Source organism: Rattus norvegicus, chromosome 6, assembly GCF_036323735.1.
Source record: "Rattus norvegicus strain BN/NHsdMcwi chromosome 6, GRCr8, whole genome shotgun sequence".
Lineage (NCBI taxonomy): Eukaryota > Metazoa > Chordata > Mammalia > Rodentia > Muridae > Rattus > Rattus norvegicus.
In genome coordinates, this window is record NC_086024.1 from 144,350,846 (window position 1) to 144,376,235 (window position 25,390).

The following is a 25,390-nucleotide window of genomic DNA, read 5'->3' on the forward strand; positions in this document are numbered from 1 at the left end:
TCATGCATGCATACAATGTATTTTGATCAAATTCACCCCCACTTCTCCTCCTAGTTCCTTATAGACCCTTCTGCTGCCCTGTCCCAATTCCATGTAGGACAGAAATTCTAATAATTTCTGAATTGGCTCTGAGCATACATCTGCTGTTTTATACTATATATTTATGGGAAGCATCATCCTCCGCATTGATGATGATAAAGTCAAAATATTGATCAACTCTGAAACATGTTGAAGAATTTCCACCTCCAGTAGGATCAAACGTTCTGCAAAGATTTGTTGTATGGAAATAAGCAAGTTCACCATCATATTGCTATGCAAGTTTACTTTCCTCTAATTAGTGGTAATGGTACATATATGCATGTACATATACACGTATACATACACATATACATCATATACACTACACATATACATTATATACATACATATATATTGTTTTTTTTGTTTTTTTTTATCCAGCACCAGATAGCATCATTTTACTTTCAAGCCTAGAAATTGCACACTTGTATATAAACCAATCGAAGATGAGGATTGAGAGTTCATCTTGGTGGATTTTTCCTTTGATGAATATGAAGTGTCCTTCCTTATCTTTTTTGATGACTTTTAATTGAAAATTGATTTTATTTGATATTAGAATGGCTACTCCAGCTTGCTTCTTCTGACCATTTGCTTGGAAAGTTGTTTTCCAGCCTTTCACTCTGAGGTAGTGTCTGTCTTTGTCTCTGAGGTGTGTTTCCTGTAGGCAGCAGAATGCAGGGTCCTCATTGCGTATCCAGTTTGTTAATCTATGTCTTTTTATTGGGGAGTTGAGGCCATTGATGTTGAGAGATATTAAGGAATAGTGATTATTGCTTCCTGTTATATTCATATTTGGATGTGAGGTTATGTTTGTGTGCTTTCATTCTCTTTGTTTTGTTGCCAAGACGATTAGTTTCTTGCTTCTTCTAGGGTATAGCTTGCCTCCTTATGTTGGGCTTTACCCTTTATTATCCTTTGTAGTACTGGATTTGTAGAAAGATATTGTGTAAATTTGGTTTTGTCATGGAATATCTTGGTTTCTCCATCTATGTTAATTGAGAGTTTTGCAGGATACAGTAACCTGGGCTGGCATTTGTGTTCTCTTAGGGTCTGTATGACATCTGTCCAGGATCTTCTGGCCTTCATAGTTTCTGGCGAAAAGTCTGGTGTGATTCTGATAGGTCTCCCTTTATATGTTACTTGACCTTTTTCCCTTACTGCTTTTAATATTCTTTCTTTATTTTGTGCGTTTGGTGTTTTGACAATTATGTGACGGGAGGTGTTTCTTTTCTGGTCCAATCTATTTAGAGTTCTGTAGGCTTCTTGTATGCCTATGGGTATCTCTTTTTTTAGGTTAGGGAAGTTTTCTTCTATGATTTTGTTGAAGATATTTACTGGTCCTTTGAGCTGGGAGTCTTCACTCTCTTCTATACCTATTATCCTTAGGTTTGATCTTCTCATTGAGTCCTGGATTTCCTGTATGTTTTGGACCAGTAGCTTTTTCTGCTTTACATTATCTTTGACAGTTGAGTCAATGATTTCTATGGAATCTTCTGCTCCCGAGATTCTCTCTTCCATCTCTTGTATTCTGTTGGTGAAGCTTGTATCTACAGCTCCTTGTCTTTTCTTTTGATTTTCTATGTCCAGGGTTGTTTCCATGTGTTCTTTCTTGATTGCTTCTATTTCCATTTTTAATTCCTTCAACTGTTTGATTGTGTTTTCCTGGAATTCTTTCAGGCATTTTTGCAATTCCTCTCTGTAAGCTTCTACTTGTTCTCTAAGGGAGTTCTTTATGTCTTTCTTGAAGTCCTCCAGCATCATGATCAAATATGATTTTGAAACTAGATCTTGCCTTTCTAGTGTGTTTGGATATTCCGTGTTTGCTTTGGTGGGAGAATTGGGCTCCGATGATGCCATGTAGTCTTGGTTTCTGTTGCTTGGGTTCCTGCGCTTGCCTCTCGCCATCAGATTATCTCTAGTGTTACTTTGTTCTGCTATTTCTGACTGTGGCTAGACTGTCCTATAAGCCTGTGTGTCAGGAGTGCTGTAGACCTGTTTTCCTGTTTTCTTTCAGCCAGTTATGGGGACAGAGTGTTCTGCTTTCGGGCGTGTAGTTTTTCCTCTCTACAGGTCTTCAGCTGTTCCTGTGGGCCTGTGTCTTGAGTTCACCAGGCAGGTTTCTTGCAGGGGAAAAGTTGGTCCTACCTGTGGTTCCAAGGCTCAAGTTTGCTCGTGGGGTACTGCCTAAGTCCTCTCCGCGGCGGCAGCAACTGGGAAGATCTGCGCCGCTCTTTCCGGGAGCCTCCGTGCACCAGGGTTCCAGATGACGTTTGGTGTTTTCCTCTGGCGTCTGGATGTGCACAGAGTGCAGTCTCTTCTGGTTTCCCAGGCGTGTCCGCCTCTCTGAAGGTTTAGCTCTCCCTCCCACGGGATTTGGGTGCAGAGAACTGTTTATCCGGTCTGTTTCCTTCAGGTTCCGGTGGTGTCTCAGGCGCAGGGATCCTGCCGCTCCTGGGCCCTCCCCTACGGGAACCCAGAGGCCTTATACAGTTGCCTCTTGGGCCAGGGATGTGGGCAGGGGTGGGCAGTGTTGGTGGTCTCCTCCGCTCTGCAGCCTCAGGAGTGTCCACCTGATCAGGCGGTGAGGTCTCTCTCCCACGGGGTTTGGGAGCAGAGAGCTGCTGCGGGCCAGGATCCGCGGGTCCTGGCTACTTTTCTATCCCTGTGACAGATCACCATGACCAGGCAACATATAAAAGAAAGTATTTCCGGTAACAATCACGAACGTTCTAATTCTGGAAAGTTCAGGTTACAAGGTAAATTGCTAATGTCAACTTCCAGTCACCAAGTGCCCTCCAAGCAGAAGACCTCTGCAGTCAGTCTCCGGCTCAGGCTCCTTCCCTTTCCTCAGAGTCTTGGTTCTGCACAGTGTGGAGAGTGAGCAGGGAGGTATGCCTTCAGCTTTCCTCCCTCGAATGTCCCTCCTTATTCTGGGCTCCTAGAGCTCCAGGCTTCTAGGTGAATGACAGAGTAGGGCTGTGAAAATCCACAAACTATGTGGCTCAGAGAACCCCTTCGACGCTTCTGCAGCTGTGAAGAGCTGCCCCGTGGACTGCTCGCGTGTATCGATAGACAGCTGTGGTCTGCATCCGACTCACGACTTACAGCCAGGAAGAGAGCTGAGAATTGTCTTGGAGCCAGGCCCAGATGTAGCTTGTGCACTTCCAACCACTTTCTAATGCCAGGAGATGAACCAGGACAGCTCCAGTAAGTTCCAAAGAGAGAAGAGGAGGTCCTCTGTGATCAGGAGTGGGGTCAAGCTGGGGAGAGCTCAAATCGTGTTCCCTAGAGGCTTTAGCCCCTCCCTACAAACTCACTCAACCTCCTGCCTCAGCCCAGAGCTTCAGTAAGCTCACTTTCACCCTACATTCCACCCACTTGCCCTTTCCCTGATAAAAAATTTAATAGTTCCTCAGCCAGTGCTAAAAAAATCTAAGAAAATTGATTCTATGATTTACAAAACAATCCCACCTCATAAGGTGCAACTAAACTAGATATTCACAAGGGTACATCTGGGCTCCACAAGGCCCACCTCAGGCACCCAATTTGCTATTCCTTAGGACCAAAGTCTTTTATTTGACCTTGAGTTTTAAGGTCTTTCTATCTGGGGATGTAGCGATGGCTTAGCCATTCTGAGTACTGTCTCCTCCCACAAAGGACCCAGGTGCAGTTCCCAATGCCCACACCAGGGGGCTCTGACCTGCGAGTCCAATCCCAGGCTATCTGATGCCCTATGGGTACCTGATTACACACGGTGGAACACATAAACTCACACAGGCAGACACACGATTTTTGGTGGCTGTTATTTTTAAATGCCCTCTTCCTCCTCCTTTTTTTTTTTTAAAGACAAGGGCCTTTCAGGAAAGGTTGTAAAAGCCAGTGTGAATGGAAGATGCCCAAGAAGCCAGGCCTTCTAGACACAACAGGAAGGATGCATGTATGGACTCAATGGCAGCACACGGGAAGTGGGCACAAGCCCTACCCTAGCCCAGAATCTAACTCCAATTGATGACCACTCTCTAAGGAAAATTTAGTTTTCTCCTAACAGGTATACAAGCCAGACTTAAGAGCTGGCTCCACGGGGTTGGGGATTTAGCTCAGTGGTAGAGCGCTTGCCTAGCAAGCACAAGGCCCTGGGTTCGGTCCCCAGCTCCGAAAAAAAAAAAAAAGAGCTGGCTCCACACCTAGTAGTAGACGGGCAACACAAACTGAATAGTTGTTTTGGATTTTTGAAATTTCTTGTTTGTTTGTTGTCCGTTTTTTGTGTTTTTTTTTTTTGTTGTTTTTGTTTTTTTTTTTTTTTTTTTGTCTCATAGTCCTTTGTCTGGGGTTTTTTTTAGCCTTACACATCTTTTGGTATTATTGCTTATATATTCCCCATTTTGTGTTTTTATGGGATTTCTATGTGTGAATGTGTGTATGTCTTTGTCTATATGTGTTTCCCTTTCTTCTTCATTTTGTTAAAGGGATAATTACTTTTTTTTCACCGTTCAAGATTTACTTGGTGTCTTTACTGGCATGGCACTTGAGTGGTTGGTTCCGTCATCCATATGCAGATCTTACATTTTACATAATATTGCAATGTACACTACAGACTCATATACTACAGAAAATATCCTGTAGGACATTTATGCACAAGTATGCACGATGGACTTACACACTGGAGCCAGGTTATGACTGACTGGGAACTCACTGGCGTAGGCATGTATGGTAAGGGTGAGCAGCGCAGCAGTGCAGCAGGCTCACAGGGTAATCAAAGCCTGCACATGGTTGGCAGTGTGTCTTGGAGAGAATGGTACTGTCACACTAACCAGGTTACCACTGCACAAGTACCACTTAGCAGCAGGGTAGAGCTGTGGGAACTGAGATTTGCCCCAGACCACCTCAACACAACTGGACTAACTACAGCTCAGATGACATGCGTGTGGTCTCCATAGAAACCCCGCCACAGCCTGGACAGTGAAGAGCTAGGACACTGGGAAGATTTTAGACCTGCAGCTCCTTCTGGATTCCCCAGAGGGTATCTGTACTCTTCTTCAGGCCGGCCTCCTCCTCAGGAGTGTCACCTTCACAACATCTGAGATTCCATTATGTCCCAGGATACATGGGACACTGAGGAAGACATCACCGTTGATTCCATAGTGACCCTTCATCATGTGAAAATGGGATACACCCGCCTAAGGTTCTTCATTATGCTCTCGGACAAGTCTGCCACGGACAGGCCAATGGCCCAGGATGTGTAACGTTTCAGATTGATCACTTCATGTGCACTGTCAACCCCCTGCTTGTGAGCCTCCTTCCACGGCTCCTTGTCTGCATCCGTGCCCAGTTCTGGGTTCAGAGACTTCAGGGAGACACCGGCAATGCTCACACACTCCACACAGGAACACTGGAGTCGCCGTGCTCTCCTGGGACCCACCCATGACAGCTCAGTGGGTGAACTCCCAGTCTTTCTGGTAACAGAACCGAGCTGAATCCAGAATAACTCTGCTTTGCAGAAAGCCACTGATATTCCAAGCCATGTAGGTCAGGATATCTACTGGATTTGAGACAATGAGCAGCTTGAAGTTTGGACTGTGCATCACAAAGTTTGGAATGGTGAACTTGAAGATGTTCACGTTTCACTGGACCAAATTGAGCCGGCTCTCTCTCTCTCTCTCTCTCTCTCTCTCTCTCTCTCTCTCTGACGGGCCCCTGCTGTGATAATGACCAGCTTGGAGTTTGCAGTTACTCTATAGTCTTTGCTGGAGACAATTTTTGGTGTCTTAAGGAAAAGGCTGCCATGCTGGAGATCCATCATCTCCCCCTTTAGCTTGTCTTCCATGACATCAACAAGGGCAAGCTCATCGGCCAAGTCCTTCATTAAGATACGGACGGCACAGCCGTGCCAACACCACCAACCCCAACAACTGTAATCTGTTCTGGGGGACCTGTTCTTCCGTAAGAAGATTCACGGTCAGCTGGTCCTTGAGGGCTGTCATCTTGGACTTTGAATCTTTTGAGACCACTAGTGCATGAAGGGGGACGACGGGCAAGCAGCAGCGGTGCGGCCTGGGCTCAGAGACAGTGGCTCCTGGATAATTACTTTTTAAAATTTTTATTTATTTATTTACTTACTTACTCACTTTGCATCCCACTCACTGTGCGCCCCCGCCCCCGTTACCCCATCCCACATAATATGTGTTTCTTGTGTTTTTTCCTTTGGCTCTTTTTTTTCTGTTTGTTTGTTTTTATCTTATTTTATATAATTTAACTTTTTAGATGCCTGCTTGTTTTCTAATGAGAGAGGGAAAGAAAGGGTATGTGTTTGGACTGGCAGGGGTGTGGGGAAGATCTGATATAATTTGGAGAAGGGGAAACTACAGTTTCCAGAATATATTGTGTGTAAAAAACAAAATTAATTTTCTATTTTGAGAATTTTTTTAAAAAGTAAAGTCAAGGGCCTGCAGACCTCACCTTTACAAAAGGTTTGGCTATACTCTGTATTCCGTTGTCTGGTTGCTGGTCACTTGGTCACCTTGTTTTCAGTTGTTGAAGGTTCTCTCAAGGCAGCCTAGGGGTCAGAACACAGTCTGTGACATTGTCTCCCCAGGAAACACACCCAGAGTTTCAAATATTAGCCAATCAGTACACTCCCTTTTGGGAAATGGGGTGTCCTCTACATTTTAATTCTTTAGACACTTTAACACTTTAGATATTTTAATACCTTTAGAAAGGTATATGTGACAATTCCCTAAACTCCTCTAAACCACAGAAATCTAAGAAATGCCTTAGATCCTTCAGGGTACAGTGCATGGTGGCAGAGATGAGAGAGCCCTTACTAAGTGAACCGAGTTAGTCCTGCCCACCTTCTCCACCTGCCCACCTGCCCACCTGCCCACCTTCTCCACCTGCCCACCTGCCCACCTGCCCACCTGCCCACCTTCTCCACCTGCCCACCTGCCTACCTCTTCCACCTGCCCACCTCTTCCACCTGCTCCACCTGCCTACCTCTTCCACCTGCCCACCTGCCCACCTGCCCACCTGCCCACCTTCTCCACCTGCCCACCTTCTCCACCTGCCCACCTGCTTCTCCTGCCCACCTGCCCACCTGCCCACCCGCTCCACCTGCCTACCTCTTCCACCTGCCCACCTGCCCACCTTCTCCACCTGCCCACCTCTTTCACCTGCCCACCTGCTCCACCTACTCACCTGCTCCACCTGCCCACCTGTTCCACCTGCCTACCTGATCCTCCTGCCTACCTGCTTCTCTTGCCCACCTGCCCACCTGCTCCACCTGCCCATCTTCCCACCTGCTTCTCCTGTTCACCTGCTCCACCTGCCCACCTGTTCCACCTGCCCACCTGATCCTCCTGCCCACCTGCCCACCTGCTCCACCTTCCCACCTGCCCCACTGCTCCACCTTCCCACCTGCCCCACTGCTCCACCTTCCCACCTGCTCCTCCTGCTCTACCTGCCCCACCTGCTCCACCTGCTCCACCTGCTCCACCTGCTCCACCTGCTCCACCTGCTCCACTTGCCCCTGCCCTGACCCCCCAGCATCTCCCACTCCCCCCAGCTAACTCTTCCAACCCAGCTGAGCTCTTGAGACAAGAGATCTCCTCCTACCAATGATCACTAAAAGGCCTCTGGAAACAAAGCATGCTAGACCAGAACTCAGACCAGTGAGCTCCCCTGCCCTCTGAAAATCCCTACAGAGGCCATGTCATTTTAGTTAAGGTTTTCCCTTTTTTAAAGAAAAGAAAACATTTATATAAAGGAAAACTGGGGCTGGCTGATAGTTCAGAGGTTTAGGCCATTATTATGATGGGAAGCATGATGGGACACAAGCAGACATGGTGCTAGAGAGGAACTGAGAGTTCTGCATCTAGATCCACAGACAGCAGTGAGCCTCTACGCCTGGCTTGAGCTTTTGAAACCTCAAAGCCCACACCCAGTTGACACACTTCCTCCAACAAGGCCACATCTACTCCAGCAATGCCACTTCCTGTGTCTCTGTGGAGGAGGGGGTGTATTCATTCAAAACACCACAGGGTACAAGGTAAGTTTTCCAAGTGTCCTCAAACTAGAGCAGGGGCCTGCACAGCACAGAGTGCCATAGGAAGCAGGCACCCAGAAAAGAGGATGTTGGTGTGAAAACTGAGTCAGGAGACTGAGTGTTGAGCTGAGAGGAAGGGGCATGGTAGGGGATCCATGAGTAGACTGAGATCCTGGCACTATTCAAGAGTTCCACTGATGCTACTCATTCCTGCTCTGTTTCTCATAACAGCCTCTGACCAGTACACATAAACCATTGCCAGAATGTGCCTCCAGGCTGAGCTACACCCTTCTGCCTGGACTCCCATGGCTTCAGGCCACTTCCCGGAGCCTCTCCTCCCTCGAGCCTCTCTTTCAGTATAAATCTATACCCTGCCTTGACTACCTGAACTTTCTCTCTCTGGTTCCCTGAGACTCTCCAAGTCTCAGGTCCTGGTTCTGTCTACTCCCGAGTCTCTGTCACCACCCCCATGCTCCTCATCAGGGCTCTTAGGGAGAATTCTGGAGCTTGTACTGGTCTTCTGAAGTCACCTCCCTCTCTGCCATTCAAAATCCTCACCCACAGTGAGCAGTTCCAGTCTTATGTCACCTCAACCACAGCTTCTCCTACTAGGATTTGAAGAAGAAGAAGAAGAAGAAGAAGAAGAAGAAGAAGAAGAAGAAGAAGAAGAAGAAGAAGAAGAAGAAGAAGAAGAAGAAGAAGAAGAAGAAGAAGAAGAAGAAGAAGAGAGTTCCGCTCAGCTTAGCTAACCAGCCACCTTCAAATTGAATTCACACTCAGCTCCTCTGGGAGCCACAGACCTACACACCTAGAGACACTTCAGTACTATTCTGATAGCAGCTGACTTCTTTCTGATCCAAGCAAAACCCGGACAAGCCCACACTCAGGTGTGGCAGCCTCCACCTCCTGGCCAGCGTTTTATAACCACCAAGGTCACTGTGAAAAATCTCTGACAGCATTGTCTGGTGCCCTGAGCACCCCTTTCCCATCTCACCTCCTCTATGCATGAGTGATGTTGGAGTGGGATATGCTTCTGCCTGCTGATGTCTTCCCAGTCCTAAAAATCAGGGGTAGTGACTAAGCAGAACTGAGGACCAGTTTTCCTCTCCCTTACCAGGATGGGAATTCCACCTTTGTACCATTATTTATATCCTTCCTTGTTCTAGAAGGATCTGAGGCAGCTTTGATCAAAACTTCACAGATTTACTTCCAGGGACTCTTGCATTAGCTAGGAGAGCCAGAGGCTTAAAATTATAAATTCATTCCTTCCAGCAACAAATATTCATTCTGTTCTAAGTACGGGGATAGAAGACTCCACAGCCAAAGGCCTCGCCACCCTCAGGAAACCCAGGCCTGATTACAGCAGGATCAGACTGAAGCCGGAGCACAGGCTGGGTATGCCACCAGAGAAGGCTAGTGCTCAGGAAATCCTGGTCCATTCTCAGAGAACTGCTGGAAGGATACATTCGAGTTATGCCATCCTCTCACCTGGCCTGTGGCAATCCTAGCAATGACTTTCATAGAAGGCATTCCATCCTTACTTCTAACTTCTGTGGTTTTTAAGGAAAAGCCAGTCCACACACACACACATGAATACACACACAAATACATACCTGCATATACATATGCATACATACATGCATGCACACACACACACACACACACACACACACACACACACACACACACACACATCCTATTGGACTGGCTGTTCAAATGAACAAAGCTATGCTCCACATTGCTAGACTATCAGCACGAACAGAGCTCCTCTGAGCTGACCCTTGCCACTGCCAACCACTGCTTTCACGTGAAGCTGCCCGTCTCCCCTGAGCCCCACACTTGCTCCTCTCATGTTTATGGGATGGTACCTGGTATGTCTTCATGCTCCCCCAGCACAGGGCAGCACAGCCTTTCTAATGGCTGCTCATAGTGTCTGTGAAGGAAAACTCGGCTCACAAATTCATAATGATACACCATCGATGCACCGTCTAAATCCACACAACACTTTCCTAAGGACTCCCCAGGCCCACCACATATGCTGAAGGACTTCTGTCTTCCTCCAGAGAGTGGGTTCTCCTGGGACTCTGTCCTTGAGTACCCATGAGCCTACGTGCTCCCTAAGGGGGCTCTAGGATAAGCCTTCCTACCTTTCTCTCCCAAGGCTTCAAATCAAGACAACACTGAGTCAGGCCCTCCTGAAGGACCCAGTCCCAGGGTGAGGAGATGAATGTGACTGAGGATGAGACACATCACCCCAATGCCGCCGTCCACCCACGTGGACTCCTACTGAAGGGCCTGTGAGTGAAATGACATAAAGAACAGAGCAGCAGCAAGGCCAGAGGAGGCACACGCCCCGGCTTGACTCCAGGGCTGGGAACAATAGGGGTGTCAACAGCAAGAGGTCTGAGAAGGTCATTCCACATCTCTCAGTAAAAGAGCAATGTGAATTTCTAAGCAGCGACATCTGGAAGATCAAAACTATCGCACTTCAATCACCAGGAAGCTCTCTGCTCGTTACATGCAATCATACTTAGTTATTAATAGACGCAGGCTCGACACCGGCATTCTGCATGCTCATCCTGAGGTGCGCAAGGGACTCTGCTGGCATTTAGTTAGTCATTTTCATCAGCGTCTTCCACGGATTGACCGATCCGACCCCAAAAACCTCACGCTGTCACTCATCATAAGTGAATTTATCAACATGTACGTAATCAGAATACACAGGAGAGTCTGAGCTGCTTGCATATGGAATTACTTCTCTCTCCACGCTTCAAAAAAATTCAATTTTGCATAATAAATAATGATAAGGGCCAGTTGACAATTATCTAGATGGGAATATTACATGGAAATGATTGGAATTTCAATGGGCTGGGAGATCTGTCTGGAGGCTCCCTGGTAATCAGCCTCCGAGGCCGACTCCCTCCATTGTCGGGCTCACAAAGCTCCAACCCTCCTGATGCAGGCTGCAGGATGCACCCTGCAAATTGGCACATACCCTATTAGTAATTTCCTCCTGTGACATGGGCTTAGATGCACAGTCAGGCGAATATGAAAATTAATTAGGCTATTATTTTAATGTAGAAGAACAGAAGCTTATCTGAAAAAAAAATCCATGCTCACAAACACATACACTCCTCACACCAACATATACTCACACAAACACACGCTCACACAAACATACATGCTCACACAAACACACACACAAACATGCATACTCCTCACACAAACACAAATGATCACTGAAACATACACACTCCTCACACCAATACACATGCTCACACAAACACACATTCCTTACACCAACACACAAATACACATGCTTTCACAAACACACACACTCTCACACCAACACACACACTCTCACACCAACACACACTCACACAAACACAAACACTGGTCACACCAACACACACTCACACAAACACACACACTCCTCACATAAACACATACTCACACACTACCAAACAAGTCATGTGTAGCCAGGTCTACCTTCCCCAGAAGACCTTGTCACTTACAATAGGTCTGCTCCAAGGCACAGTATTTCCCTCAGCTTCTGAATAATCACCTTAGAAAAAGAAAGGAGGACAAAGCTCATTCTTGATTTTTTCCAAGAGAGCACAGTGCAATGTGTCTTGATTGCAAGGCTTGCTGGAGTATTGTGACTTTCACTAATTACATTTCGTGCTGCATTTTCTAGCCTAGTCATTATGTCCATGAAAGAATGCTGGGAGATAGCACATTCCCTGCTACTTTACACCCTGTCAAGATGTAAAGCCACACGGGAGAGAAGCACCTGCCTCAGAAGTGCTCATTCTGACCAAGCCTCAGCTTATGGTCCTGTGACCCAAGGCATCCTGTAGCATCAACAGTCATTTTAAAGAGTTGATGGTCAGAGGGCTTTGTTAATTATGAAACAAGTGAAGTTTGACTTGGTGACAAAGGCCTGTACTCTCAACACTCAGGAGACCAAGGCAGGAGGATGGCAAGTTCAAGGCTAACCTGGGCTATGAGGCAAGACCCTGTCTCAAAAGCAACAAAAAGAATAAACATAGGCAGACAAGTTGTCTCAGTGGGCAGGGACACTTGCCACGATACCTGACAACCAGTTTTAGATCCCTAGGACTGACAGGGTATAAAGAGAAAAATCTACTCCAACTAGTTGTCTTCTGACTACCACATGTGTGCTCCAAGATATGTGTGCCCACACATGTACATACAGTTGCACACATAAAAATAATTTTTAAAAGCTAGTAAGTAGGGGTTGGAGAGAAGCAGACATTCAAACAAAAACACCCATAAATTTGCTGGCATGAATGTGCTGCCCCTGCGTACTTCTTGGCTCCTGGAAGCCACACTCTAGACTTGCATCACACAAATCCTGCAAGACTTCCCAAGACTATGTTCTTTGATGGCACCTATCTTCCTACTGTTGTAGGTGAGGACATTAGGCGTCTAAACGTCTTCAGCGAATGATTGACAGGTTATCTGGCTTCACCCTATCCAGCATGTCCTGCCTCCTTTACCTTCCTAGCTCAGGGTTCCAATCAGGGTTCAGACAAAACACCAGAAAGGGACAGGGCCAGCAAAACAAGATGCATGGCCATCTTAATTGGGATGGGAGACTGGGAGGATAGTGCAGCAATGAACAGTTCAATTGGCTTGATGGAAACTCTTTCCAAAAGAGGAAGAAAGCACCTGCCTTCTGCCCTCACTCAACAAAGAGAGAAGCACACAGTGTGACTTCAAAGACTGAGTGGAGTGGGAGCCCAGAGATGTGCAGTCAGGCAAGGACACCCAAAGCAAACTAAGGACACACCCAGGTGTGACACAGTCATCAAGGACCCAGCACTTCAGACAAGCAATAGTAGGCCTAGTTTTGAAAAGGGCTAGATCTTGGACCACCCTCTTGAAGGCCGTGAAGACTGGGGCTCTCTATCAAGCTCTCTGCCTAGGGAGGTATCACCTAGACTTTCAAAGGGCACAGGTGCCTAAGACAGCACACTGCACACATTGGTAAGAAGAAGGGGAGCTCAAGATACCACATCAGCAGGCAGCCAACCATCTTGGCAGCCTTCACCACAAACTGTGATGGACTTGATGTCACTTCACCCACTGTGTGTCAGGGAGATAGGCCATTCTTCACCCCACTCTTCTCCCTCGAGATACAAGCCCAATGTACATGACTCAGCCTCTGGCACCTCCTGCAGAAGGCAGGTGGCATCTCCAGTAGAGGATGGTGCACTCTCAGAGTGCAGTAACCACAGGGGAGGGCCCATAAAGGTGACTACTTAAACCCAGGAGCCTGTGGTGGGGCCATCCTATTCCCCATTTCTCCTGATGGCTTTTGACTACATTGTTTATAAAAACCAGTGTACAAGAATTGCAACTACCACTGCTTTGTGTTTATCCATCATCACCTACCTACCCCATGTTTGTGCACCTTGAGAGAGGGCTGATGGGAAGCAGGCCATAGCCTGGACTAGAGAGTTCCTGGTCCCTCTGTTCCAATGTGCTCTGATCATGTCCATTCATACTTCATCCAGCTTCTCCCTGTTGCTAACCTTACTCTTTTACCTGTCTTGAACTCTAATGTGGGAAGGGAGCTTAGTGGTTCCATTAATGTCCTCATCACTGGGACACAGGAACAAGTTTTGAACACTGAATTAAATTCCATACGTTAAATCCCATGGTAAAAAGGCAATGGTTTAGAAAGCCTGTCTACTAACAAATGCCAGGAAGTATGTTTAAAATAAAGACACTTCTCTACAAATGTTCTGCTGAAACATAGACAAGGAGAGACATCCCCAGAAGTAAAGAGAGAGAGGAATGAGAGACAGAGATACAGACAAAGAGACCAAGAGAAAAAGAGAAAAAATAAAAAGAGGGAGAGGCAGTAAAAAATAAAAGCAGATAAAGAAAGGGAGACAGACAGAAACGCAGAGACATAAAAAGATAATGAGGAATCAACAAAGAAGAGGAAAAAGAAACACACACACACAGATGCACATGCACACAAATATGCACACAGGGATGGCAAGGAGGGATGGAAAGAGACACAGAGACAGAGACACAGAAAGACTGGGGAGAAATGGAAAGGAAAAGAAAGACTAAAACCAAAGAGGCAGCTGGTAGTCCTAGCACCTACTACGTGGGTGCCAGCCCTGGTGACCTCACCCAGAGGGCAAGGCCACATGGTAAAAGCAAGGCCGAACAAAGCCAGGCCAAACACTCTTCAGAACAGGGACACGACATTCTGAAGAGCAAAACAGGTGGCTCAGCCTGTTCACAATGTCAATGTCTCGAAAGGCAGAAAATTACGTCTTGGGATCTAATCTAGAGGAAGGACAATGGGGAGTCACGAGGGTTGTACATAAGAGATCAATCCTGTCTTCAAATTTGCAAAGAGCCACAAAGGAAACAATCAAGCTACAGCCCGCCCTCAGTGTGTGTTGCGCTGTCACTATGCTAAAACTCTACATCCAGCAGGCTACAGAGAAAGTTGTCCTCAGGAGAGACCAACCACGGTGTTCAGACCTGTCACCCTGCTTGCATCTCATTCTTAGATCAACCAATAAGGAAAGTGCCCCGTGCATCCCTATTTTGATGCTGCACACCTTTAATTCCACTAATCAAAGGTAGAAACAGGCAGATCTCTGTGACTTCAAGGTCAGTCTGATCTATATACTGAGTTTCAGGTCCTCCAGGTTTAAACCATGACACCAGCTCCCAACTCCCAGGAAGGTAAATGTGCATTCTCAGTCACATCACATACCTCACACTCAATAATACATCACAGAAAGAATGAGTGAAACAACTATGCTATGGGAGCTGGAGGGTGTGGCCTTGTTGAGGTTTGGTCGGCAGCTATGTATTGAAATGCTAACTTTTATACCGTAAGGTCTACCTATGAGTAACCTTTTACAGGTATAAGCTTTTGTTGGGCAAACCTTGTTTTTCTTTTAATTTAAAACCATTGGTTAAATAAAATTGGCTACAGCAAATTACTGGAGGGATTAGAGGTAGGTGGGTTTGGCGTGAACTGCTTGGAGGAGAGAAATGAGGGGAGAAGGAAGAAGAATAAGGAAGAGAGAGGAAGCCACCATGAGGAGAGATAGATGATGAGCACATGGCCAGAAGAAACAGCAAGTATCTGGAATATACTGCTGGAGAGGTAGCCAGGCCAGTAGTTAGGAGGGAAAATTAGGGGTTACCTCCAGTAATTGTTAAAGCCAAATAAAATAAGCATAGTCTGAGTCTCATTTATTTCTAAGCTAGTTGGGGATAAGCTTAAACTGGTTGTGCTAATTTTGGCGCCCAACATGGGGTGTCACCTGTCAGCTTATGTTTTTCAAATCCTATTTTAATGCATGTACTTAAATGCTTTAACCTCTCTTCTAGCCAACCACCCACATGAGGCAATGGAAAGGAAAGGTTAATAGGGCAAAGGAGAATGTGGACATGTTTAGAAATGCTTCTTTGGGGGAAAATCCAATCTGTGTTGTCAGGATATCAACAGTTCAGTTCACACAAATCAACAGTGGTAGCTTGACCCACTTGCAAACACCATTCATGAATCAATAATGGTTGTTTGATCCAGAAAAAAAACTGTGAGTTTCTGCCTATTAGCTCTAGTCCTTGAACTGGCAAGAAGCCACCAGAACACCACCAGAAATTATTTGGTGTGTTTCTATCTGTGAAATCATGATGAACAATGACCAGCAAAGAGTGGTAAGGTGTACCAATACCAAATAGCACTGTCTGTTGTGTTATGTTTATACCCTTTCCAAACATCACATATTCACTCAAATGTGTCTGCTCTAGCAAAATGCATGCCCCTCTTCCAGTCTGCCTCCAGAAAAATATCATGTGTCTGTTCTCAGCAAAACACCCTCCCACATGTCTGCTTTAGCAAAAACATCCTCCCATAAGACCATTTACAATACAACTGAGTTTCCAAAGAAACCAGAAATTTCTATTCTCAGGCCTGTACTATGAGGTCATAGGAGACAGAAAGGACAGGAGCTGATGGGTGTGTGTTGTGATGTATCTGCGGACAGTGGTGTGTGTGTGTGTGTGTGTGTGTGTGTGTGTGTGTGTGTGTGTGTGTGTGTATGCATGTTTGTAACTATATGCAGTGTGTACTCATGCATCTTTGTGTGTATCCACCATGCTTGAGTACAATCACAAGTACATTACGGACAGAGGGGTGGGAACTCATACCCTAGTATGTGGAAGGCTACACAACAGCCCAGGTGATGCCTGAACTGTTGCCCTGAGTTCTTTTCATACCTGATAGGATACAGTCAAAAGACTTTCTCCTGAGTCTGGTGGATTCAAACCTCAAGATTCCCTCTGACATGAACACAGATTACCTGGATTTCACTGGGCCCTGTCTCCTCCTGCTGATGCTTTCAAGTCTCATCCCACCCAAGTCACACTGTGCTGGAGACAGGGGCGCCCTCATCCACAAGGTCACAGGGCCCCCACTGTCACCTCTCTGAGGTGGATACTGGCCTGGGGTGAGTCACTCAGACTCTATCGCTATTGAGTCCTGCTGTCTATGAGCCACAGGTTCCAGCCTCAGGCCCTTCCTGCCCACCTGGAATCAAGCAATCACACTGTGCGCTTACCTTTCTAATATGCTCACAATCCAGTTCCCAGAGATGGAAACTTGCCCAGCAGCTCATAGAACTGCCTTTGACCAAATAACTGGGCTCTGCATCTGTGCCACACTGACCCATGCTCGTAGCTTCCTTCGTGCACAGCTGTTCCATAGAAAATGTGCCAAATTAAAGCCTAACAAGCTTCTTCTCCAGTTTCTCTGAACAAAGCGAGGTGCTCGAAACGATGGAGGCTGAGAAAGAAATTCACTCATTGACAGCAAGTGCACCAGCGTCACAGTTTCCTGGTGTGAGGGAGTGAGCAACACCATTGATGACCTCTGGTGATGTCGGTGTGGTGAGGAACATGTGAAACCCTACAGTGGCAGGCATGATGGGCTTCCGTGATGAAGACAATTCCTTTGCCTGACACCAACACTGCCATCCTGCTCCAGCACCTGAAACACCCTTCAGTCAATAGCCTCACGATGTGATGGAATTGTGCTGGGCCCAGGACCCATTGTGTAACCATTTATCATCCAAGGCAACCTCCAAGACTCCTCCCACCAGGCTGCAGCTCTGTCTCTATAAGCGTTCACATCTTCTGTTGCCCTTGCCTCACCCAGGGAACATCATTCAGGATCAAGGCTGAGACCCTGCCCCGCCAACAGTCTTGTGGGTGGTGAAGGATGAGAAACTGGGTTACAAGGAAACTGTGATCAAGGCCTATTGGCTGCTCAACATGTTTTGCTGGTACACAGCTATGAGGAACAGACATTGCTAGTCTGCTTTTCCCACAACTATTCTCCCATAAAATGGCAATGGGGAGGAAGGCTAGGAAAGGTAACTCAGTCAGCAATGCTCTTCCTTGAAAGTGCTGGGACCTGAGTTTGACTTAGAATCCAAGCCTGCCATGCTTGCACAATTGTAATCCCAGTACTAGGGAGGCAGAGGCAGGAGGATTCTTAGGACTTCCTAGCAAGCAGTACAGCCTAACTGGTGAGCTCCAGGCCAATGAGAGACACTGTCTTAAAGAAAATGTATAGAATTCCTCAGAATGACACCTAAGGTTATCCTTCAGCCTCCACATGAACATTCTTCTTTTTTTAAGATTTATTTATTTTATTTATATATTAGTACACTGTAGTTCTCTTCAGACACTTCAGAAGAGAACATCCCATTACAGATGGTTGTGAGCCACCATGTGGATGCTGGGAATTGAACTCAGGACCTCTGGAAGAGCAGTCAGTGCTCTTAACCGCTGATCCATCTCTCCAGCCCCACATGAACATTCATACATGCACCTTCATACATATGAATGTACACACCCACTAACATGCATGCATGTGCACACGCATATGTGTGCACACACACAAATTTAGTTAAGCATTAAAAGGGAAGAAAGATGGCAACAGAAGTGTGGCCCCAGTTTCTAGAAAATTCTAAGAGACACCGGTATAACCCCACATCCTTCTACTGCCTTTCAAGCTGTACCTGGGGAATGGATGCCCCACTTGCACTGTAAGCCCACACTTGAGATGCAGGCTGATGCAGATGCTTCCTTCTATTTCCTGACCAATCCTAAGGTCCTCCAGCCCTGTGGAATGCTGGGATGTCCTCCTAGCCTGACTGCGTCTGCAATGGGTATCACCTGGGTCATTTACCTACTTCCTTTACCTATAGTTGCACCCCCATTGAAGGAAGGAAGCCACTAGGGGCAGGCTTTGCAATTAACAAGCCTTACGTTTATAGAGTTTCTTCTCTCTGCCTCGTGCCTGCATTTTAAGATGTAAGCGCCCAGCTTCCCACTCCTGGCTCCTTTGTCTCTTCACAAACAGTGCTATCACCTGGGCACCAACGATTCAAACATGAGAGCCTGTGGTAAATTTTATATTCCGGCCACAGCAACCCCTGTGCTCAGCGTAAGCCACTGCAGACTTTGCTATGGGGAACGCATTCATAGGCAGCAACAGCTCCCCTTGCATCTGGTCGCTTGGCCCTTCCCAGAGTGCTCAGGGGTCAGGAAGCACATGGAGGAGACAGTGTGTTTTGAGTTACTAAGGCTGGGGTTCCACAGAAGGTAAAAGAAAAGAGGGAACCAGAGAGCAGGGAGTAGGGCTGTGGACTCACTCAGGTTGTCCCTATAAGCCAGCAGAGTGGACTGTCGTTGTCTTTTGTAGTGGGGGAGTTATGGCCAATGGTATGAGCAGCTCGTCTCCCTAAATAGCTGTTCCTACTTAGTTCAGGATTCAGGAAAAGAGATTATCATGTTACATAACATTGTTGTCTTGTCCAGTTACTGCCACTGCTCTGTCACAGGGTCCAAGGCAGAAGACAGAAACAGCTGGGCTAGGCAACAGAAAGGCTTCCTGCCTGGAAGGGAAGCAGAGTATCTTGTGGCCACGGTACAAATGCACCTATTGAAATCTGCGATGGTTAATTTTGATTACCAGTCAGACAGAGTCATCTAGACCAAAATCCTTTGTGCATGTCTGGGAGGTAGGTGTCCTACATTGGGTCAGAGGAAGACCCAACTTGAATGGGGGCGGGGGGTAGTACCATCTTATAGACTGGGGTCTCAGACTGAATAAAAAGCAAGCTGAGCACCAGTATTCATCTCTCTCTGTTTCCTGGCTAAGGAAGCCATGTGACCAGCCAGCTGCCTCACATTTCTACCAACATACCCTCCATGCCGCAATGGATATATCCTCAAATGACAAGCCAAGATCCTTTCCTTCAATTTTTTGTCATAACAACAAGGAAAGCAAACAATATGGAAGCTGAGTTTTTGGAGACCTTGTAGGGCAATGAGTCCCCCACTGCACCCCACCCCTCAAATGCATGTGCCTGAGAAATGTGAGGCAACAGTTGGTTGGTAGTGCAGGTCTGGGTTTGACCATGCACTACCCAGTGACTGTGCTACTTTTGGACACAGTGTCCCTTGTAGTTAGAAGTGGCAAGGACACATGACTTAGTGAGGAATAATGCTGTACCTGTCAGTAGACGTTGCCACATGCACCATTATCGCAGACTCGCCCTCCAGGTTGCTCAGACTCAGTGATATTCCTGGACAGCCTCCCCAGAAGACAGGTTGCCTGCTGCACACAAGCACAAAACACTCCAAGCCCCTCCCCCAACCCAACATGGTGTTAACATTCACCTCCTAATTGGCAGCCTGACAGGAATTCGTCCTTCCACTGAGACCATTGAGTGGAAACTTGAAGGGCCAGATCTCACATGGCCACAGCTGAGAACCACTGGGGCTTGCCCTGGGCCTGCTCAGTATTCATGAAATAACACAGTTCCTCTCTGCTCCTTGGAGGCTCTGAAAGCAGAGGGCCTTTGTCCTTGGATTTAGAGTAAGCAGGGAGCTGAAGGAGAAGGGAAGGCATGGATATAATACAGGGGTGTGAGGGAGCTTCAGCTAAGGCAGCTGGGGAGGGAGGGAGGATGCAATGAGGAGTAATCCAGCTTCCAGGTAAGTGCAGGTAGTGTGCAAAGCTGCAGCCCCACCCACACCTGGCCTCCCCCACATTCTTTCTCCCTGACAGGACTCTGACTCCTGGTTAACAGTAAGGATGTGGGGGTTTCTAGGGATATTACAGAAATTCCATTTTCCTACTTCATGGTTGGTGCCTCAGAAGGGTGAGAAGAAGAGAAAGGGGCAGACTGCCAGTCAGGTAGGAAATGGCAGAAAGGGTAATCCTGTGGAGAAATCCCCATGGTCAGGGCCAGAAGAACTCTTCAGAATAAGCTTGCTGTGAGAAAGTTGGTATGCTCTACAGAGGATGAACCCTACTGCTTACACAGTCCTACTGCTCCTTCCCTCCCACTCCCTGTCAAACTGGGAAATCACTCCTTCCTCAGAGATAGCTAATGACAGAAAGCCCCCAGGAAGATCCCACAAGGCAAGACCTGGATAGACAAGTCCAGAGCACAAGGAACAGCAGACACAGGAGGTGGGGCACAGCCACAGGCTGCTGAGGACAGACACAACATCACTGCCTTCATGCCAGCTCAGGTACCGCACCCAACACAGGCCCTGGAAAAGGGTTTTCTCCTGCCACAGCAGACTGAACTGGAACATGTAGTAGACTAATGTGGTCTTTACCACGTGGTCCTGAGATTGACTCACAGTGTCACCCTTGTGGCCAAAGACCAAGACTGGAGCTCCTGTTGACCACGGCATCCTGATGGTGAACAAGGCTGCCACATCTACAAGGAGATCTGGGGTACTGACCAGAGGTCTACAAGCACAGACACATACCTGATACACACAAACACAGATTTGTAGGATTGGAAGGCAAGAGTGCACTAAGTCACCCTTTCCTCACTTGGGTGCCTGCCGAAATGAACACCAGGGTACACAACTGGACTGCTTAGAGACAGGTATAGAGAAAAAAAATACCAAGTAGAGGGAATGAGAGAATGCAGACCCATAAAGTAATTAAGGTAGGGAGGTGTTCAACAAAGGCACAAAGAAAGAATTAAAGAGGTCCTAACTTTCTCCATCCTGCCCCTCCGAAAAGCCAAGAAGACCTCAAATTAAGCTCAATGTTCCAGACTCCAGCTCTTTGGAGTATACATAAGAAAACTAGCCCACCCAGACCAAAACTCAGAGTCCAGGTTGGTTGCAGAAAGAGACTGCAGACCCTGCAGTTTCACAAACAGCTTATCTAAGGGAAACAGCTAATTTCCCCATTCTGCCCCTAATGAGACCCCTTCTCTCTTCTCTATCCTTAACCACAAAAATCCCAGCACTGCAAAAGCAGGCAGATCTCTAAGTTCAAGGCCAACCTGATCTATAGAGTGAGCTCAAGGACAGCCAGGACTATACTAAGAAACTCTGTCTTGAAGCAAATAAAGTTGTTTTTTTTTTTAAAAAAAATGTAAGATTTTACCACAGAAAAAACTATTAAAAACAGATTAAAATAAAAACCACGATGTAGGGCAGGATTTGCAATAAATGTTATGATAAATGATTGATTAGATTGCAATCTAATCAAAAAGTTAAATACATTCATTTCTGTTTTTGTTTGCTTGTTTGTTTTCATCTCTAGAGAACCTAAAGGCCTCTGTTGGAATTTCATGCATCTAGTATACATACATATATGCAAGTAAAGCACTCAAACACATAAAACAATGTTTGCGTATGTTTTAAAGTGTCTAAGTGAAATTCCTGAAGTAATGTCATTCTGTCCCAATGTTATTTTGTATCTGCCTGGTCCCTTCTCAGTCTTCCACCCTCAATTGCCTCATTCTCCCTGGGGACACTCTGGGATAGTCCACCACCTCCACCATGGTCCAAACATGTTACGTCTAGAAGATACTACTGAGCCTTATAAAGAAAGTGGATGTTCTTGGCAACTCTAAATCCCTCAGTAATGTAACACACACATCCGAACACTGAGGTGATTAGGTGGCTCTTGAGTTGAGCACCAAGAGGCTTTGAGAGGTGTGAGTGTACTCTTGGTCCCAAAACTTTGAGAAACAAAAACAGAAATAAATGTATTTAACTTTTTGATTAGATTTCAATCTAATCAATCATTTATTGTAACATTTATTGCAAATCCTGTCTCAAAAATATCAAAACAACAACAAAAAAGGGGGTGTGGGGAGAAAAGGTACAAAAATCCCTGGAGGTGCAGATATTGCAGTCTCTGGATTCCAGCGCTTACAGAAATGATAGCTGAGCCCCTTTATTCCGACACTGCGGGAGTCCGTCTTTGAAGTGGACTGAAACAGAAGAATAAGCTGGAGCTATTCTAACCTAACCTGAACCCCAGCTTTGGCGTAGCCAGATGTCTCTCTTAATGATTCCTCTTCTTCACCCATGAGACTTGGAACATTGCTAGGACCCTGACAGAGGGCTGTAAGCACACCTGTCCAAGTATCTGGCCATCCTATTTGCTTGCCACAGCTGTCACTGCTGCAGGAGTAAGAAAAGCTGACAAGCTCACCCTAGGCCAGGACCTGACTTTAACAGCTCCCCATGGTGGGGAAACCCTCCTAACAGAAGCAAAGGTATCACTCAATATCAGTCTGTTGCTTGATCAGTCCCATCTCACCTTTAGTGTTGTAGAATCTCAACCCTGCAACACTGGTCCCTGATGACAACCTTGAGGTCCCCTTCATGACTGTGAGGACTTGTTGCACGGATTGCAGGCCAGTCACCCAGACCTCCTGGACACTCCCTTGCCTGAGGCAGGCCTATTGACTGCTAAAGGGAAGACAAGTGTTAAAAACAAAGGAAATTGCTCTCCTCAAGGAGATCTGGCTTCCCAAGGAGGTGGCTATTATCCATCATGAGGGGCATCAAACAACAGAAATGCCTGACTTGACCTTTGCTTCTCCTAATTCCCTTCCTAACCCGTCTATTCCTAGGAAGAAGAAAAGGTCCCTCCCACCATGCAAAATAGGATGTAACTGAATGGTAATATTGCCAGATTCAAGAATTATCATCCCCGCAGCCCTCAGATGCCTTTCGTGCATCAACTGCACCAGATCATCCATCTAGGCACCACCAAACTGACTGAGTTATTATATCCCAGGTACCAAATTCCATATCTCTGAGAGATGGCCGCCCAGGCTGCCTCTCAATGTCTGCCCTATATGCGCGGGTCAAACTAAAGGCAAGAGTCCTCACCCATAAAACCTCCTTACTGGTTCTAAGTGTCTGTTAGTGTCTGTGGGCACCTTCCCAGGTTAGGCACCTTTGCTCCCCAGAGGGAGAATACTCTTACGGCAGTCAAGACTCTTGTACATGTGACTATTCCTAAGTTCAGGCTGCCCCTTCGAGTGGATCAGATAATGGACCTGCCTTCATTTAGTCCACAGGTCAAACAGTTAATTAGGTCTAATATATAGCACAGAAGCCCCACTAAGCCTACCGACCTCAGAGTTCCCGGCAGGCTGAACACATCAACTAGATTATTAAGTCCGCCCTCTCTAAATTAACTTTGGAAACTGGTAAAAAGTGGCCCAATCTTTATTATTTACCCCTGGCCTTTTATTGGACAAGATCTGCCCCTTACAAGATTCAACTCTCCTCTCCCATAAGATCGTGTTTGGAAGGCCACCTCTTTGCTGCCCATTTAAGAGACCCTATCATTGAGGAAACTGCTAATCAGACTCTTCTAAAGTGTCTCCAGCCTCTCCAACAAGCCCAAACTGCAGCCCGTTCTAGGGTCCAAGTCACCCATCCAATTCCCTCCTCAGTGTTCTCTCATTCATCCCAAACCAGAACCAAGCGCATATCCAGAAGTTTCAGAAAGAAAGATAGACAGCCGCCTGGAAAGAACCTCACAGAGTGGTCCCGATAGTGCCAACTGCTATCAAGGTTGACAGGATCTCTGTCTACATTCATCACTCCCCAGCCACGCCCATTCCAGACCAGGGCTAGAAAAGACTGTCTCACCTGGACAGGATCCACGTAAGCTCAGTTTCTCTCATAGATAAGATCCTTGGTTGGTTATGTATCCCCCTTTTCTGCTTCTTGAAGTACTGGTCTCACAGTTACTCAGACAGGAACTAGGTTTGCCTTACCACCAGTTGTTGTTGTATAATTATGAAAAATAAAATGCTGCTTTTTACCCCCTCTAGATCCGGCACTGCATTGCCCCCAAGATATCTGGTAAATATCTTGCCAGAAACACACATTCCAATTCCGCGGGAGCTTAGTGTTTATAGCCGCCACACATTCTCTTAAATTTAAATCGCTACATGAAAGAACACACAACACAGTAACCTCTGATCCAATTGATAAGATATAATTGCCCACTTAAACATACAAAGCCCTATACACATCCATCCCTTAAGAATATTCATAACAACCTGTAAATACACAGAGTGGAATCTTAACATCAGCTTCCATGTTCTCTCTGTGGTTTCTTCTCCTGCCTTCCCATTCTAGCCTCCTCTGCTTCCCTCAAAATATTCTTCCACCCATCCTTCCTTCTCGTCCAATGACAGGCCTCGTTCTATCTTGTACCTGCCTTCACCTGCATAATGACATCATCCCACAACCAGTCTTAGCTGTACGATCAGAACATTCAGCTTTCTGTGTGGCTATACACATACTCCCCCAAGTGTATTATTCAGGATCAGAGAGGGCCTGCTTATTCCCATTTGAGTTGCTCTGCTCGTGGTACAGGAAAGCTGTCCCTCTTCTCATTCCAATGATGGTAGGAATAGGGGTGACAGGGACTGCTGCCTTGAATACTATAGCTTCCAGTCAGAAGAGAAATGGGCCTACAACATATAAGGGATCAGCTACAAACACTCCACACCTTCAGTTCTCCCTAAGGATGTTCATGCCAGGGCAGTCTCTAACAAAAGTAGCCCTCTGCAACTCTGTTTCATGTCCCAGGAAAGATAATATAAATGTAAAAGTAGAAAATAAACAAACAAAAACCTAAGAGGAGTCTAGTTGGAGCAATGTCTGGGTGATTAAGAGTTTTTGCCGCTCTTCCAGAGAACCCACATTCGATTCCCAGCACCTACATGGCATCACACAACTGTCTGTGACTCCTGTTCCAAGAGATCTGACACCCTCACACAGACATACGTGCAGGCAAAACACTAGTGCACATAAAATACATAAACAAGAGCATGAAATCAAATAATTTCTGCTACCGTGAAATGTTGATTAAAATCCAAGGCTCACGACCCTGCT

The 25,390-nt window shown here is 46.4% G+C and overlaps 1 pseudogene; it reads right to left on the minus strand.

The window, feature by feature from the left end:
• Positions 1-307: 307 nt before the first annotated feature.
• Positions 308-5,660, minus strand: Ldha-ps25 (lactate dehydrogenase A, pseudogene 25; annotated as a pseudogene).
• Between the last annotated feature and the right edge of the window lie 19,730 nt (positions 5,661-25,390).